This window comes from Magnolia sinica, chromosome 4, assembly GCF_029962835.1.
Source record: "Magnolia sinica isolate HGM2019 chromosome 4, MsV1, whole genome shotgun sequence".
In the NCBI taxonomy this organism is placed as follows: Eukaryota; Viridiplantae; Streptophyta; class Magnoliopsida; order Magnoliales; family Magnoliaceae; genus Magnolia; species Magnolia sinica.
In genome coordinates this window covers 10,541,730-10,557,915 of record NC_080576.1, presented here as the reverse complement: position 1 = coordinate 10,557,915, position 16,186 = coordinate 10,541,730, and positions in this window count along the sequence as shown.

Sequence of the window (16,186 nt, the reverse complement as noted above, 5' to 3'; positions counted from 1 at the left end):
GGGCCACACCACGGGAAACAGTGGTGATTGACTATTAAAAACTTCTTGTGGGCAACAAAATTTTTGGGTCAAGATGATATTTGCATGGTCCATTCATCCAGGTCTTTTTGACCTTATCAACAGGTTGGATGGTAAATAAGCATTCCTATGACCTCAAGATGATTTTAATGGTGGGCATTCAATCACCACCGTTTCTTGTAGTGTGGTCCACTTAAGATTTGGATCTGTATAATTTTTGGGATAATTTCCTCAATGATCTTTTAAAAAGGATGGACAGCGTGGATTTAAGGAAAATACATAAAGGTGGGCCCCACCACAGTCAGGGGATTCACCCACCCATTTATAGTTCCAAAAGACGGTCCAAAGCTCAGTAATCAAAACCATTGGTCCACCGTTTCATATCTTGGATAGAGAGCCCAAAAAAGATTCCCACGTCATATAATTGTTCTTCTCCCGATCAGAAAGAGAATCTTCAATATTAGTGGCTAGGATGTTCCAATATGAAAATTGTCTGAAGTGGGGTCCATCCATGACATATGAGCAGTCTTGATTGTTGAACCATGGCCCCAGTCACCCCTACAATTCTTGGCTGCACGAATCGCTCGGATCATCTCAGCCTCACTCGACCACACTGAGAGGGTGGCAACGCATTGGAGTTGGCACGAATCCACCCCTTTGCTCGTGTAACTCCATTTTTAAATGGGTAATTTTGAAAATTGCATGTAATTGATTAAAGATCTAAAACTCCAAGAATTTTGGAATACAGGGAAAATAAAACACTATAAATTTTGGAAGATGGACAAAAAAATTACTATTTTGGCACACCAGCTCATCCATTCGCATGATAAGTGGTGAGAATTTTTTAATATAAGCCTAAAATTTTAATCATTTATGTGATGTAGCACTGTACAAAACTCTTGTGGCCTAACTTTTATCCTTATCTAAAATATTAGTAGGTCATAAAAAATTGAAATAGTTTTCTCCCTTAATTTGTTTTTTTTTTTTAGCCAAGCCCATTAAAGTTTTGAATCACGATAAAAGTGCCCCTTGGGGGGTTTCCTTGGGCACCAGATCATGTGGACGGTTCAGATTTTAGGTTCATATCATAGAAGATGAGTTCTCAAAAAGTTCTCATGAATTCCAATGAGGACGGGTACCCATGTGAGCACTCTCCTCTCTTTCTCCATATATATAATCTTTTTACTCTTGTTTTAGTCCAAACTATTTTAAATCCAAAGTTTTTCATTCTTCTAATTTTTAGCATTTCCTTAAAAAAATTTGACCATATTTGCAATGGTAGCACATACTTAAACACCATTTGTGTCTTTTTAGCCAACCATTTTGTAACTGTGGTTCACCCAGAGTTCCGAGACCCGCATGTCAACCAGTATCAGGTCCCAAGTCCTAGTCATTTCGGACGAGTTACACTCGAGTTCTAAAATCAAAACCCAACCTTAAGAAGCCAGTGGACAGCAGCACGGAAGCACGTGTTCCTTTTTTCACTCTTCCGCACGTACAATGACAAACTAACACATCAGACCAACCTGTTCACGCTCTAATCCGTCCTCTTTCTAATGAACCGATTGTTATCGCGTGCATGAGTCTTCTCAACTCACGAATCATATTAGCACATGTTGACGCAGTTTCTAGCTCACTCATTTTGTTACTTTCGAGTACCTGCACAAGAAGAGGATACAGGAAACCTTGGTTAATATAGGGGACCCTTCGATACCAAAATTAGCCTAGAATCTGTGTCTAATGGTTTATAGGGGTTTAGGGTGAGAGAGTGTGCATACCTTTCACCTTCAGCATCTCTCCTATTTGTAGGAGAGTAGGTCTTGTGGTATCAGAATCCCCTGATATTTTGAGAATATATAGTGATCCAAGGTAATCCCGAGATTATAGATTGCCTTAGAGTTGGAGGAGTCATCAACATAAAACCTCCAATAGGGTGCGTCGGAAAGAGAATCAGGGTCGGATTGTACCTGATTTTGCTGATATGCTGACCCTTTAGGTGAGTCGGTTTGGTCAGGAGGAATTTGTCTGTTGGCCAGGATTGGCTCGGACTCCTGTGCGACTTTAATGATGAAGTCGATCACGGCTTGACCTTTAATCACAACCCTCAGTTTGTACTGGATGTCGAACTCGCTCAGTTCGATTGTCCATTTGGTGAGACGACCTGATACTTCCAGCTTTTGTAGTATTTGTTATAATGGCTGATCGGTCAAAACGATGATCGAATGGGTTTAGAAGTATACCCGCAAACGTCGAGAAGAGATAACCAATGCCAGGGTGTAGCAACCGGAAATTTTTGGTGCGAGTTTACCAATACATAAGGATATATGATTACACTTGTTCAACTCTACAATTGTAGATCCATTAATATTTATATAGTTTAACTTGAATCTAACCATAAGGAGCATTTTTCAACGATTGATTAATAGGACAAACCCCTGAATACCTTGGTATTCTGACCCGTTCATCAAACCGACCGTAATCAACTATTTACTGCTAGATGAGGATATCTAACCAACAGCTTTAAATTTGAACCACTTGATCAAAGTAAAGTAACTATTAGATCTTCATATCCACTCGTACACATGTCAAATTAACATTCTGATCCGTTCATCTTATTTGTCAATTATGAATATGCTTAATTTACCGTCAAAATCATGATCTACACATTTTACACCTGTGAACCAATAACTTAAATATAACATTATACATTTCTAACATAGATCGCATAAAATAATTTTTTTTTTAAAAAAAACTACTTTATACATATCCATTTACAAAAATGACTGTACAATAACCCATAAATATGATTAACATTTTAACCATCTACTTATTTAAAATTTAGACCATCAATTGATCATCTATCACAGTCCGATCTGCCAACTGGGCCATCCAAATATCTAAATGAACCATTCATTAGGAAGATTATAGTGTATATATCAAAACTATCGGTTAATTTTTACATAGGATGTTGTTAAATATTGTTTTGAGTTATAAATAGGCCCGAGCCATTAAATAGGTTTCTCGGTCATCCTTAAGAGATCAAGTTCTAAATTTAATCTGTTTATATATCACACAAAATGAAGGACCATACTAAAATTTCACTTTATTCGGACGGTCCAATTAAAAGATATGCAAGACAAAAGTTTTATGTGAAAAATGAGGATGTGAGAGGGTCATTCTCTCACGACTCTCCGAGTACAGAGAGACTTGAGTTGTTTTTTTAAAAAAATTGGAAACCACCCTCTACGTGTCATCCACACTATATGGTATGTAACCTACTTAAAACTCAAATCTATCTTATATTCGAGCCAATGACCCAACATAATATAACAAAACTGGTGAATGGAGTGGATTTTGGTCCACATCGTTGTAGGTCCCACATCTAAAAATAAAATAAAACACGAAGGAAGATAAACATCTGATTTTTGTATAATAACAGAGAAAAAAATGGAAAGAACATTAATAGTAGGAAACGGATCCACCGTTTCATCCACACACGTTACTTAATATTTCCATCCTCCACACGTGTGCACACACATGTGTAAAGTACGATGGTAAAAAAAATAATATATATATATATATGATATAAATAAAATAAAAATGAATAATAATAATAATAATAATAGTAAGGAAAAAAGTTTCAATGATAGTTCTTCTTGCTCACGGTTTATAATCAAGCGGGCCACTCGAGTACTAGTTATATTTCATTTTTGGACCCATATCTTAATATGACAAGGCAAAGAAAATGGGCGGAGTGGATTTCTCATAACCTATTAGTGAATGTCATCAATTGAAAAGCACATGTATGTATGAAAGAATTCCTTTAAAACAATTTCCTAAAATTTAGTTTTATCCAACACAAACAAAGTTTGAAACGGAAACTACCTATTTTCCCTCCCTATTCAAGATAGACTCTCATTTATCTTTGAGAGATACTCCTGCTGTTTAATCTGAGACATTTATTAGTTAATAATAACTGTCTATTTGGTTAAACTCATCCATCAAATCTCAACCATCCATATGTGATATTCTTCATCGTCTCTAGACCCTAATTAAATCAAAATACATCCTTAGGCAGTCTTTACGTATGTTTTCTAGTTGGTGGGTTGTTTCAAGCGATAACTTAGAATCGTACTTGGAAGAGTCGAATCCTAACCACTTGATATCATCAAATCCATGCCATATTTTTTGTTGTCAATGAAACTTACAGAATTGGATCCGAAGGTTTTTAAAAACCACCCTTTTTCAAAATGCTTCTTAGCGGAAAGGCAAGAGAGAAATGAAGAAACTTTAAGTCGCATTTGATACAGGTTAGTAATGGATATTTTAATTTTATTTTCTTATAATTTATAATTATTCTTACTAGGCTTGGCCAGCTTATTCTTTTTATTGATGGAAAAACTGTACAAATGTGAATGAAGGTGAGCCCATGGCTCAAGAACAGGAATACGTGGTCGAGCCGGAAATGACTTAAGGGACACATGTCCCCACTTGACAGAGGAAGAAGTTGCTACCTTAGACTAATCACGATATTTTTACTTTAATTATATTTGGTTTTCTTAGATTGTTAATCAATTCTTTTAAGTTGTTGGACATACTTATTTCACTCATAAAACCCCGAATGGGAGGGTCCTTAGTTATATTTATGATTGATTATTGGAATAAATGATCGTTTCTTTTTTTAAAAAAGATATTGTTGAGTATGAATGGAATGTAGATCTATGGTAGAACTACTAGGTAGATGAATAATTGTATAATTGAATGAAATTAGTACACTCAGTGTACGTGTCATGGGTCGAAACTCGGGTCTGAGGGTACACACTGTACTTGAATTTCGGGGTGTGACACAGGGCCACTTTTTCTAAGGTTAAATATCTCGTTTCCGCTGGGACGAGTGCTTTGCTGACGTAGTAGACCGAAAACTGCTTTCCCTCATGTTCCTGAATCAAAGCCAAGCTTACTGTTGCGTCGGATACTGCTAAGTAGAGCAGTAGTGTTTCTCCCGGCGGTTTAGAGAGCAAGGGTGGTGATCCTAAGTATATCTTGAGCTGCCTGAAGTTGCCTCGCGTTCCTCGATCCAGTTCACCATCTGCCGACCCTTTAATTGCTTGGAGAAGGGGAGGAATTTATCCATAACTTGGGACACAAAGTGATTGAGCGCGACAACTCTTTCGATCAGCCTTTGGATATCTTTTATCGTCTTTGGTGAGTACATGTTGAGTAAAGCCTGGATTTTCTCGGGATTTGCCTTGATCCCTCGCTGACTGACCAGGAAATCGAGAAACTTGTCCGAGCTTACGCCCAACGTGCACTTGCTCGGATTCAGTTTAATCTGATATTTTCGAAGAATGATGAACATTTCCTCGAGGTTGGCTATATGATCTGTAGCTTTGATGCTTTTGATGAACATATCGTCGATGTACACTTCCATTGTTCATCCTATTTGGCGAGCGAACATTTTGTTGACCAGCCTTTGATAGATCGCTCCTGCGTTCTTCAGACCAAAGGACATCACTTGGTAACAATAAAGACCCTTGTAAGTGGCAAAGGTAGTTTTAGATTTATCAGATGGGTACATTACAATTTGATTATATCCTAAGTAAGCATCGATAAAACTAAGAAGTTCACGTCCAGCAGTGCTATCGACCAACTGATCGATCCTACGAAGAGGGAAGCTATCCTTGGGGTAGGCTTTATTTATGTCGGTTTAATCTACACAAACCCACCATTTCCCATTGGCCTTTTTGACCAATACGATATTAGCCACTGAATCAGGGTAGTACACCTCTTAGACAATTTTGGCCTTGAGGAGCTTGCTGACCTCTTCCTCGATCACGACGTACCTTTCTAGGTCGAGGGCGCGTCGCTTCTGTCAGATCGACTTGTAGGTCAAATCGATGTTGAGACAGTGAGTGATGACAAAAGGGTCAATCCCTAACATGTCTTTATGAGACCATGTAAAAACGTCAGCATACCGTCATTGCAAAGCTACCAACTTGTCCTTTAATGGTGGTGTCAAGGACAACGTAACTTGTACGGTTTTAGAAGTGTCGGATTCGTCCAATGGTATCTGAACGAGGTCTTCCATGGGCTAGCCTTGCTCGAGAGATTCCTCGCGTGGATCCAGAGACTCGATCGTCGCTACTTCAGATAGAGCTTTCAGCACTGTAGCGTAGTATCGCCGATTGTTGTGCTAGTCCCCTTTGACGATTCCGACCCAGACTCGGTCAGGAATTTCATAGAAACGTGGCAGGCTGAGACTATTGCTCAGAGGAGGCACAACGATGGCCACCCGAGAATAGCATTGTAGACCAAAGATTGGCTAACGACAAGAAAGTCGACCTTCACCGTTACTTAATTCTGCCTGTCCCCGGCCGTGAGTGGGAGTTAAATAACTCCTTCGGGGAGGATCTGTCTGCCAGAGAACCCGATCAAAGGAGTTCGTACAGGTTAGACCGATCGATACTTATTTTGTCGAATGCCTGAGTAAAAAGCACATCTGTGGACAATCCTATGTCGACGAGGACTTGGAATACATTGCGGTTTGCTATAGTGACGAAGATAACCAAGGCGTCATCATGCGGATGATGAATGCCTCGTGCGTCTTCCTCAGTAAAGGTCACATTATACTTCTCCAATTTTCTTTCCTTTGGCAGTCAGGCCAGGACCATGATCTCTACCTTGGGGCTATTAATGCTCCTTGCATGAGTCTTCCGAGCATTGTTTGAGTCACCCCTGCCTTTGTGACCACCGACGATGATTCGGATCTCTTCAGTTGGTCAGCTATCGATCGGGAGTTCTTCAATGACAGCGATTCGATCACCTCCCTGGTCCACATGTTCCTCGAGATGACCTTCATGAATAAGTCTCTCGATCTCCTGCTTTAGATTGTAGTAGTCACTCGTATTGTGCCCATGATCTTAATGGAAGTGTCAATACTTATTCTTGCTTCGTCGGTCAGGATTGCCTCGTAACTTATTCGACCAATGGACGAAGTGTTTGCCTTTTATCTCCATCAGGACTTGCTCTTGGGTTTTGGTGAGCGGGGTGTAAGTAGTGAACTTCTTGCTGTCTGGTCACTTGCTCGACCTGCGCTTGTCTCGGGATCGGTCGTCTTTTCATTTTTTCTGGCATTGGCTGAGTCAGTTTCTTTCTTCGTCGGTTCCTTTGCTGAGGCATTCCTATTTTGGGTTGCATCTTGCAAGATCCTAGATTCTTCGGCATTGACGTATTTCTGTGACCAGTTCATAAACTCTGCTAATGTGGATGGAGGATTCTTATCCAAGAAAAAAAAAAGGGTTTATCCCTTAACCCGAACAAAATGGTGTTTAGCGCGGTCTCGTCCAATTGCTTTCGAACTTGTAATGCTTCCAGGTTGAAGTGTTTGATATAATCTTTAAGGAGCTCACCATCCTACTAAATTACATTGTTTAAGTGAGCTGATGCTTTGAGCCTCTTCTTTCTCCCAATGAAGTTTGTAACAAACGTCTCGCTAAGTTCAGTGAACGAACTGATGGACCTTAGCTTCAGTTGTTTGAACCCAGGTCGAGTAGTGTCGGCCAGAGTTAGTGAGAAGGCTCGACACATAAATGCGTCTGATGCATTGTGTAGCTCCATATAGGTCCAGAAGGACTCCACGTGCTTTGTCGAGTCGGTTTTTCCAGTGTAAGGCGTGATCTGAGGCAGCCGAAACTTGTTTGGTAGCCGTGCCTGCATTATATTAGCTATGAACGAAGACTTAGTTTCTTTCGTTCCAGAGGGGTTGGCTGGGTAGGTCTGCTTCATATCTGCGATTTGCTTCTGTAGGTTTGGATTTCAGCTTTTCACGACTCTTCGCTTTTTATAGTACCTTCAGTCGGAGGCCTTCTCCGATCTATTTCGTGACGTAGGTCGGATGCATGCAGTGGGACAATCTCCAAAACATGAGTCAAAACCAGCTCGACCGGATCCTGATGTTGGCTCGACTGAGGAGTAGCTCGCGTGGTGGAAGGCTGAGGGTTGGTGAACAGCCGAACGTCGCTCGAAGTTCTTGCACTCGCTGAGGCTGCATTTGCTCCAGCATTTACCTCATATATTCTAGATTAGTCCTGATATCTCCGACCACCTCCCTTTCCAGGGTGTTCCGTCGACCATTCCCCCAACGGTTCCGCTGATCGCGTCTGGTTAAACCCCAGGTGGCACGATGTTATGGAGACCCATGACAGCTTTCCTGCTACTCTAGTTGTTCGGATTGTGGGGCGCGTTCTTGCGCGGGTAGAGTCGTGATTGAGATTGCTTCCGGAGGAGTTCGAGCTTTCTTTTTCCCTCTCACCATGGCAGGTTCTGTAGCGTTTTTGATAGAGCAGAAACGGCTTATGATGTTGTTCCCACAGACGATGCCAAATTGTTAATGCATTTCTAGCTCACCCCTTTTGCTACTTTCGAGTACCTGCACAAGAAGAGGACAAAGGAGACCCTGGCTAATGCAGGGGACCCTCCAATGCCAAAGTCAGGCCTGAAATCTGGGTCTAATGGTTTGTAGGGGTTTAGGGTGAGAGTGTGCGTACCTTTCACCTTCAATGTCTCTCCTATTTATAGGAGAGAGGTGGTCCCGTGGTATCGGGATTCCTTGCTGTTCTGGGGATCTATAATGATCCAAGATAATCCCGAGATTATAGATCTCTATGATTCTTGGGATTTGATATTATCGTTCGGAGATAATGGAAGAGATCTTTAAGGCTTAGTCGAGTCCGTGGCTTGGCTTTAGGTCGGATCTTGAGGCGGACGCTCAGTCGGAAACAACTTGATATTGCTTTGCTCGATAGATTAGTATTCACTAGCGTCGGCCATGTTGGAAGGCTTGCATTCCCTTTCGACTGAAGCTTCTTGACTTTGTCAAGGATACCGCTTACGTCGACCGGGTTACGGGCGACCGATGCTGGCCGATCCTTAATCGGTTGTCGGTTGAGATATGGTCGATCCATAATCGACCTATTACTGACCTACGGCCGACCCATGGATTAGATCGGGACGAGGTATGATCGATCCATAATCGACCTGTAACCGACCTATGTGCTAGGTCAGTAGTACATGGCCATTGGAGAGCTCTTAGAGTGTCCTTAAGGTTGCATAAACCTCCTTGGAGGCTTCTCCCTCCGAACGCTTGGACTTAGTTTAGGCTTGGCTCGGGCCTTCTTTAGGCCCGGTGCTACTTGGGCCTTGTCCAGGCTAAGCGCCCCTTTGGCCTTGTTTAGGCACGGTGCCACTCAGGCCTATGTTATGTCTATTCCATAGTCGACTTATCGACTTGTCAGATTTTCCTCGTAACAGCACATGTACTTTAAATCCACCGTTCACCAGGTGAGTACACTGCAAGCCTGCCTTGGCCATATAATTAGGCTGAGTAACTCAAATCCATGCCAGATATGCACATTGAATACTAACACAACTGTTTCCTACCTTATGAGTAAACCAATATCGCTAAAGGGTTTTTTCAGTTGTACCCTACCTTTTCAATGGACCCGATCTTCTACGTTCATTCCACGTCATCACGATTTCCGCGAAGCCCCCTGTCCATCTCACGCGAGAAAGTACACAACATTTCTCAACCGCGAATACGTGGAACCGCGTGGCCTTATCAAATATCATGCTTATCGCCAATCCAATCATTTGTATTTTATTTAATCTATGATGTCATCTCAACTCCAACCAGTTGAGCTATAAGTAACGGTCCAAACGGTAGATAACTTACAATGTGAAGACAAAATCCAAACCGTCTAATAGATTTTATTCGTCACCAGGATCACATGCGCAAAAATCAGCTACATTCACTCTTCAAATGGACCACACTTATATTTTTCTATTTATCAATGGCTATAACTTGTTTCTACAAAATGGCCCATTTGACAAGTCAATAGGCCTGAAATTTTCACTACATGATCCTCATTGTGGGGCCAACCTGTTGAAATGGCTGATTTGAATACACTTAATAGGTTGGAAGTTAATCATTCGATGGACCGTCATTTATTGTCCAACCGTTGGACTTGTTCCCTTCTTTTTAGTAATTATCGAAACTAGCTGTCTACCACAAGGTCAAAAGTAGCAACTCTGATGGTGAATACATTAATTTAAAGGACGTTTCCTTGGCAGAATCACTACGTTTTTTTTAGTTGCGTAAAAAGAAAATAAAGTGCTATTCTCCTAGGTTTATCTCAAGTATATACTATTTGGATAGATGATCGTCCAAACAGTATAAGTGGATACTACCTTCGATGTTCGCCACTCACACATGTAGCTTCTGGAACATGTGCACACGTGTACGGGATCCGAACCCATCATGAGGTGGTCCCTACTTTCGATGGCCAATATACCCGAGTCCACACCAATTGGGGGAGCGGATTGCTCGTGGCCCTCTATGTCCGGGACTGTGTGGTCTATTGAGATGTCCGTGACAAATCCACTCCATCCATCTGTTTTGAAAGACCACAATAGGATAAGATTCTGAAAATCATTCGGATCCAAAACTCAGGTGGGCCACATCAACGTAACAGTGGGAACAACAATGTCTACATTTGAAACCTTCCTGAAGCTGACCACGATGTTTATATGCCATCCAAACCGTTCATAGAATTATTACGGCTCAGAGTTTAGGAACGAATATCATACCGATACAGCTTCCGTCACAGTGAGGCGTTCAATCCCTACTGTTTCATGTGGTAGGGCTCACATGAGTTTAGAGTCTACCTGATTATTAGAATCCTGTTCTATTTTGGTCTTTAGAAACAGATGGACGGAGTGGATTTGTCATGAACATCTCTATTGGCCCACACAGCTCCAGACACTGGGTACCTCTGGGAAACTGATTGGCTACTGACCCTCCCACTAGCCAACGGCTAGTGGTCGGTTCTCTGTGGTCCCCACCATGATGTATGTGTTTCATCCATTCCGTCCACCCATTTTTCCCTATCATTTTACGATATTTTCCGAAAAATGAGGTTGATACAAATCTCAAATTGACCGCACAGTGTTGATTGAATGTCCACCGTTAAAAACTTCTTGGGGGCCACAAAAGTTATGAATCAAGCTGATATATATTTTTTCCCTCCATCAAGTCTGTATGACCTAATCAACAGGTTAGATGTCAAATAACCATTACAGTGGGGCCTAAGAGGTTTTTAATGGTGGATATTCAATCCCTACTGTTTTCCCATGGTGTGGCCCATCTGAGATTTATATCTACTTCATTATTGGTATTCAGCCTAAAATTATCTTTCGAAATGGATGAACGGCGTGGATAAAACACATACATCATGGTCGGGTCCATATAGCACCAACCATGTGCCACCTGGCTGATGGCAGCGTCACTAGCCAAACCGTGTCCCTATCTCTGTACCCAGGGTCACAGACAATCCGCTCCCACTAAGTGGACAGTCTAACCTTGGATGATTTTTTTATTTTTATTTTATGGAAAGGAGAAGGACAGGCAAATGGAGCGTTGATTTTATCTATTCAAAAATCCTCGAGTCAAATGGTTAGAAGTGTACGTTGGATGTCATTTTGGGTGTATGGCCCATCCAGATATTGCCTACGTGATGATAGGTTAGGATCTCGTAAAGATTTTCGAGTGCATTAAAAATAAAAAACCATATGTCGAGTCAAAAAGTAACGCGCCATGGTCTTTTCCGTTCAAAGACCGATATTGAAAAGATTAGAATCTTGTTACTTTACTATTTATAAAATCTTTCATTTAGAACGATGGACAAGAGAAATCAAAGGGTCGCAACTTTGTAATCTCTATAAAAATATAAGGAAAACAAAAAAGCAAGTGTGACCTGAAGGCTTGGAAGTATCATTAGGTATGGCAGGTACAAGGCACATGAAGAACTAAGGGAGAGATCCCAAGAAAAAAGGGTGTAATTGAACGTAGAGACTGAGGGTACCAGCTACATGTAAATAAGGTGAGTGGGTGCAAGCTAGGTATCGAGAACAGCCTGATCCATAACTCAAGTGGCAGACGGAGTGACAGATGCCCCGTTTCAATACAAAAGTCTTGGTATCGCTCCTTTGTGGGGGTGGCTAACAGTGAAGTGTGAACTGGCACTGGGGTGTACTAACCAGCTAACGAAAAAAAAGCAAGGTATCAAGAGAAGAAGGTGCATGCTAAACTGCATATGGAGAAGTGGTACAAGTGAGTATGTCCTACACACGAAGAAAAGAGAGAAAAGGTACATACTATTATTATAAAACATTGAATATTGAAAAACAAATTATCATTGAGGAGTTAAAATTAACACTAATTATAAAGTAGCTAGGTAAAATTTAAATTGCTGGTTGATAACCATTAATAGTCATGCAGTTTGTTCAACTTTTTGTGGTTCATGAGACCATCATTAATGCGTGTATTTTATTTTATTCGTTGAATTATATTAAGATTTTTATTATTATTATTATTATTTTTTTTTTCATGTTTTAGTTCACACAGATAAATATGTTTGTTCTGTGACGATGTATGCACATGAATATTCATATTGGGCAACATAATAAGATGTTGTAAATATTCATCAATTACATGCCTAGCTTGCTTTTAGCATGGTGTAGACCATTATGTGGGCATGCGAGATCGGACCGATGTACATTGAAGTGCATGGACATGTAGGATGTACTTCTTAGTTCATAAAATTACTAAGGTGAAATCTCACATGGATTGAAACAATCGATTTCACATCTGGTAATATTGTGTAAGCTTATGTATTGCAATGGAGGTGTATTATTAGTTCATTAAATGGATCTTGTGTGATGATCGTGTAGGTGGTGAGCGCTTGATTATATTATATATAATGTCTTAACTGAATCATAGTGCTGCAAGACAAATTATTTAGAAGTAATAGATTGATTGAATTCAATCATCTTTGAGAATATAATAGCAAGCCCCATATAATACTCATGTTCTCATTACTTTACATTATATGACAAGGTCACAATGGGGTGATGTTATTTTAGTGCACATTCTTAAGGTCATGAACACAAATTCAACTAAGTGAAAAACATGATAGATAAGTGGTCAAATCATGATTGGGTGACAGAGATGCGAGATAGAAGGATCGTAAGTGATCAAGCAGTTGTAATTATGCACGGGATTTTTATCAAAAGACTGGATTGAATGGATAGTTAGATTCTATTGCAAACTATTTTGAAAAAATATTTATATATGATACTACTTTAATATTTTTAGTAAATTTTGATTAATTAAGTTTGCTAAGATAACATTCATTTAATCTTAAAAGTAAATAAGTGTATATGACGATCAAAGCACTAAAATATATACATATATACAAATGGAATCAAATATGCCTAATTGAATATAATTAAATTACCACACTCAGACAAGCAATTGAAGATTGTGATGAAACAATTATAGTGTATTTGTAAATTTAGTGTGCTGTCATTCCCAATAGAGAATTATAGTTACAATTTTTATTTTTTATTTTTTTAATATACCAGATTCATTTAATTAGAGAGCATGGATTGAGTTTTATAATTAGAAAAAAACGTGATAATTCAATATATTTCTTTATCACCATAAATTAAAATATATTAGAGTTAGTCTCTAACGATAATATCATTAGGACCATCCATCAAAGGGCTCTTGATGTTTGCTTTCCTTTCGTTAAATGTGGGTTAGACCACTGTAGTTGTTTCTAATTGTTGGCATTGAAATGGAAGATAATGCCTAGTCGTTAACATTCATAAAAGGAAAAAGAAAATTAAAAATAAAATTGATGGTTAAGATTGCTTAGTTAGTCTTTGAAGCATGTGACATTGACAGCGCATGGTAGTGTTTTCTTCTTTTTTGTCAATGAAGTGAGGTAAAATATTTTTTTTTTCGCCGACCTGGCATGAGCACTTAATGTCATGATCTTAGCATTAAAACAAAGTTAATCTACATCCAGCCATGTGCCGCACGGAATTACAAGCTTCACCTATCCAAGCTGGCTGGGTGTTGATGTAGGAGCTGTCAGGCCACTAATCTTATAAATTTCGTTGGCATGCACAAGAATGCGACCTGGCCATTTTCTGCTGGGACCCCGCCACCATCGTGATCATAAGTGGGTCCAACTTAATATTAGATGCTTGATATTACACACGCGTGTGAAAAGCTGTACACATCCACATGCTTTCAGAATGCGACACAAGGCAAGATTTGAGCTTTCCATGCATCACATGTCAAAACAAATGAATGGCCTTAAAATTGATTTCTAGATGCTGTGGCCAAACCTGAAGAGTTACATTATCTGATTTTTAGGCCGAACATATAAACATTATTTCCAACCTCATGAAAGGCTAAGATACAGCACACGTGTCTCATATTTGCACGTGTTCCTAGCTGTACATTCGTGGAGTTAGAATACCTCTAATACTTATAGATATTAAATTTTGAAACGAAAGGTGCTTCTCGAGATCACCGTAACTTGTAGCCCACCTTGATACTGCATTGTCGTATACTTAATGTCATTACGGGCTCCTAAGTGTAAAGACTCACTTTAAAAACTCCACTCATGGAAGATAGGTGATGTTTGGGTGTTCTTCCAAGAATACATAATATCAAGGAAAGCCTTTTAAAAACGACATCAAGAGATACGGACGATTCTAACATGTGGGCCATGGTTCAGTAATCCGGACCATTGCTACGTACATCCATCATGGTTGGACCATGCCCCAACAATTTCCAACGTTTTAGGATACAGAAGATCAATTTCAGGACCTTTTTCAGTTGAATTTGGACCAGTGTTTTAATTTAATTCTCTTCCTAATCGTCCATTTGTAGGCCAAAATTGAAAGGTTAAGATTGTCTCATAAGTGTCTGCTCGGGATAATAGGCCATCCACCTCCGTTGGACACAAAAACCTTCCACTCGGTGAAGTGTGAACCAGGGTTATACGATACTCAGGTGGCGTATGAAGCTTGATACACAGGCACTTAGAAATTATACAAGTGTCATATATTAACTCACAATTTAAAACCGGCTAGACTGTGGAGCTCACTGTTGCTGCAACACAGTCCCACCATCAGATTGGTTGAAGAATCCTAACCTCTGATTTGTGGGCACTTGTTTGTGGAAATTGGACCATTGAATATTTCTCATACTATTCATCTGATGGTTAGGTTGATATTGAAAGCCGTAATTGTTTGGTTCAGATGCTTCTAAACTGAAAACCATAACATAAGCAAACTTTCTTGCATGCGTCCGTATTTTCAAACTGCCTGTGTATCATAAATGACAGTCTGCCAGAGTATAAAAATGTTTCTGAGACTGAAGTCCGTACTAGGATGATAGGCAGACGACAAATGACGCCTCGGAGATCTCTAGGACGCGGATCACGTGGTGTGGGGTGGCGTCGACTGTCGACCACACCACTACAGCGGTGCTGTGGCGATCTGTTTGGCGCTGTGGGGCCCACCTTGTTGTATTTGTTTTATATCCAGGCCGTCCATCCGTATTTCCAAAAACAGATGGACGGCGTGGATATAAAACAAATACATCATAGTGGTCCCCACAGCGCCCAACACATCACCCAATCTGCATCCGGAACTCTCGCGCGTTGTAGTCTTTTGACTCGTTTTGAACTCTCTCCCCATCTAACCCTGACGAAAGACAGGCACAGTATATACTCGGGTTTTAAGTATGTAGAAATGGAGCCCATCTTCAGTGATCCAGACCATCCATAGGGTTTAGCTCAGTGGATGGATCCTTCCCGAAAAATCTCCTTGACAGGCAATCCCCGTATCCCAACTTTCAGCTTGCAAATAGGAGGATGAGTGGCTGTGATCTTCCAATGTCCTATACTTTTCTTTATTAATCACTTTCTCATTTGGATAACTGAACAACCGTCCCTTCGAAGAAAAAAAAAAGAAAAAATAGAGAAATTCTTTGATACTCCGACAGAAATCGATGACAATACGCAAGCACTTAGAAATTGTTTGAAAATTGCACACGTAGGTGGTATAAAATTAGTCAAATTAAACCGTCAAAAAAAAAGATGTGTAGACTCATCATGTACTAAAATGAAGCTTCTTTTATCATCTAACTCTCGGATTATTGGACATTATTGGACGGTCAAAAATGAAAAAAAACAATCCAACGGTCCTTTTCCACAAACAAGTTTCCACGAATCAAAGGTTGGGATTATTC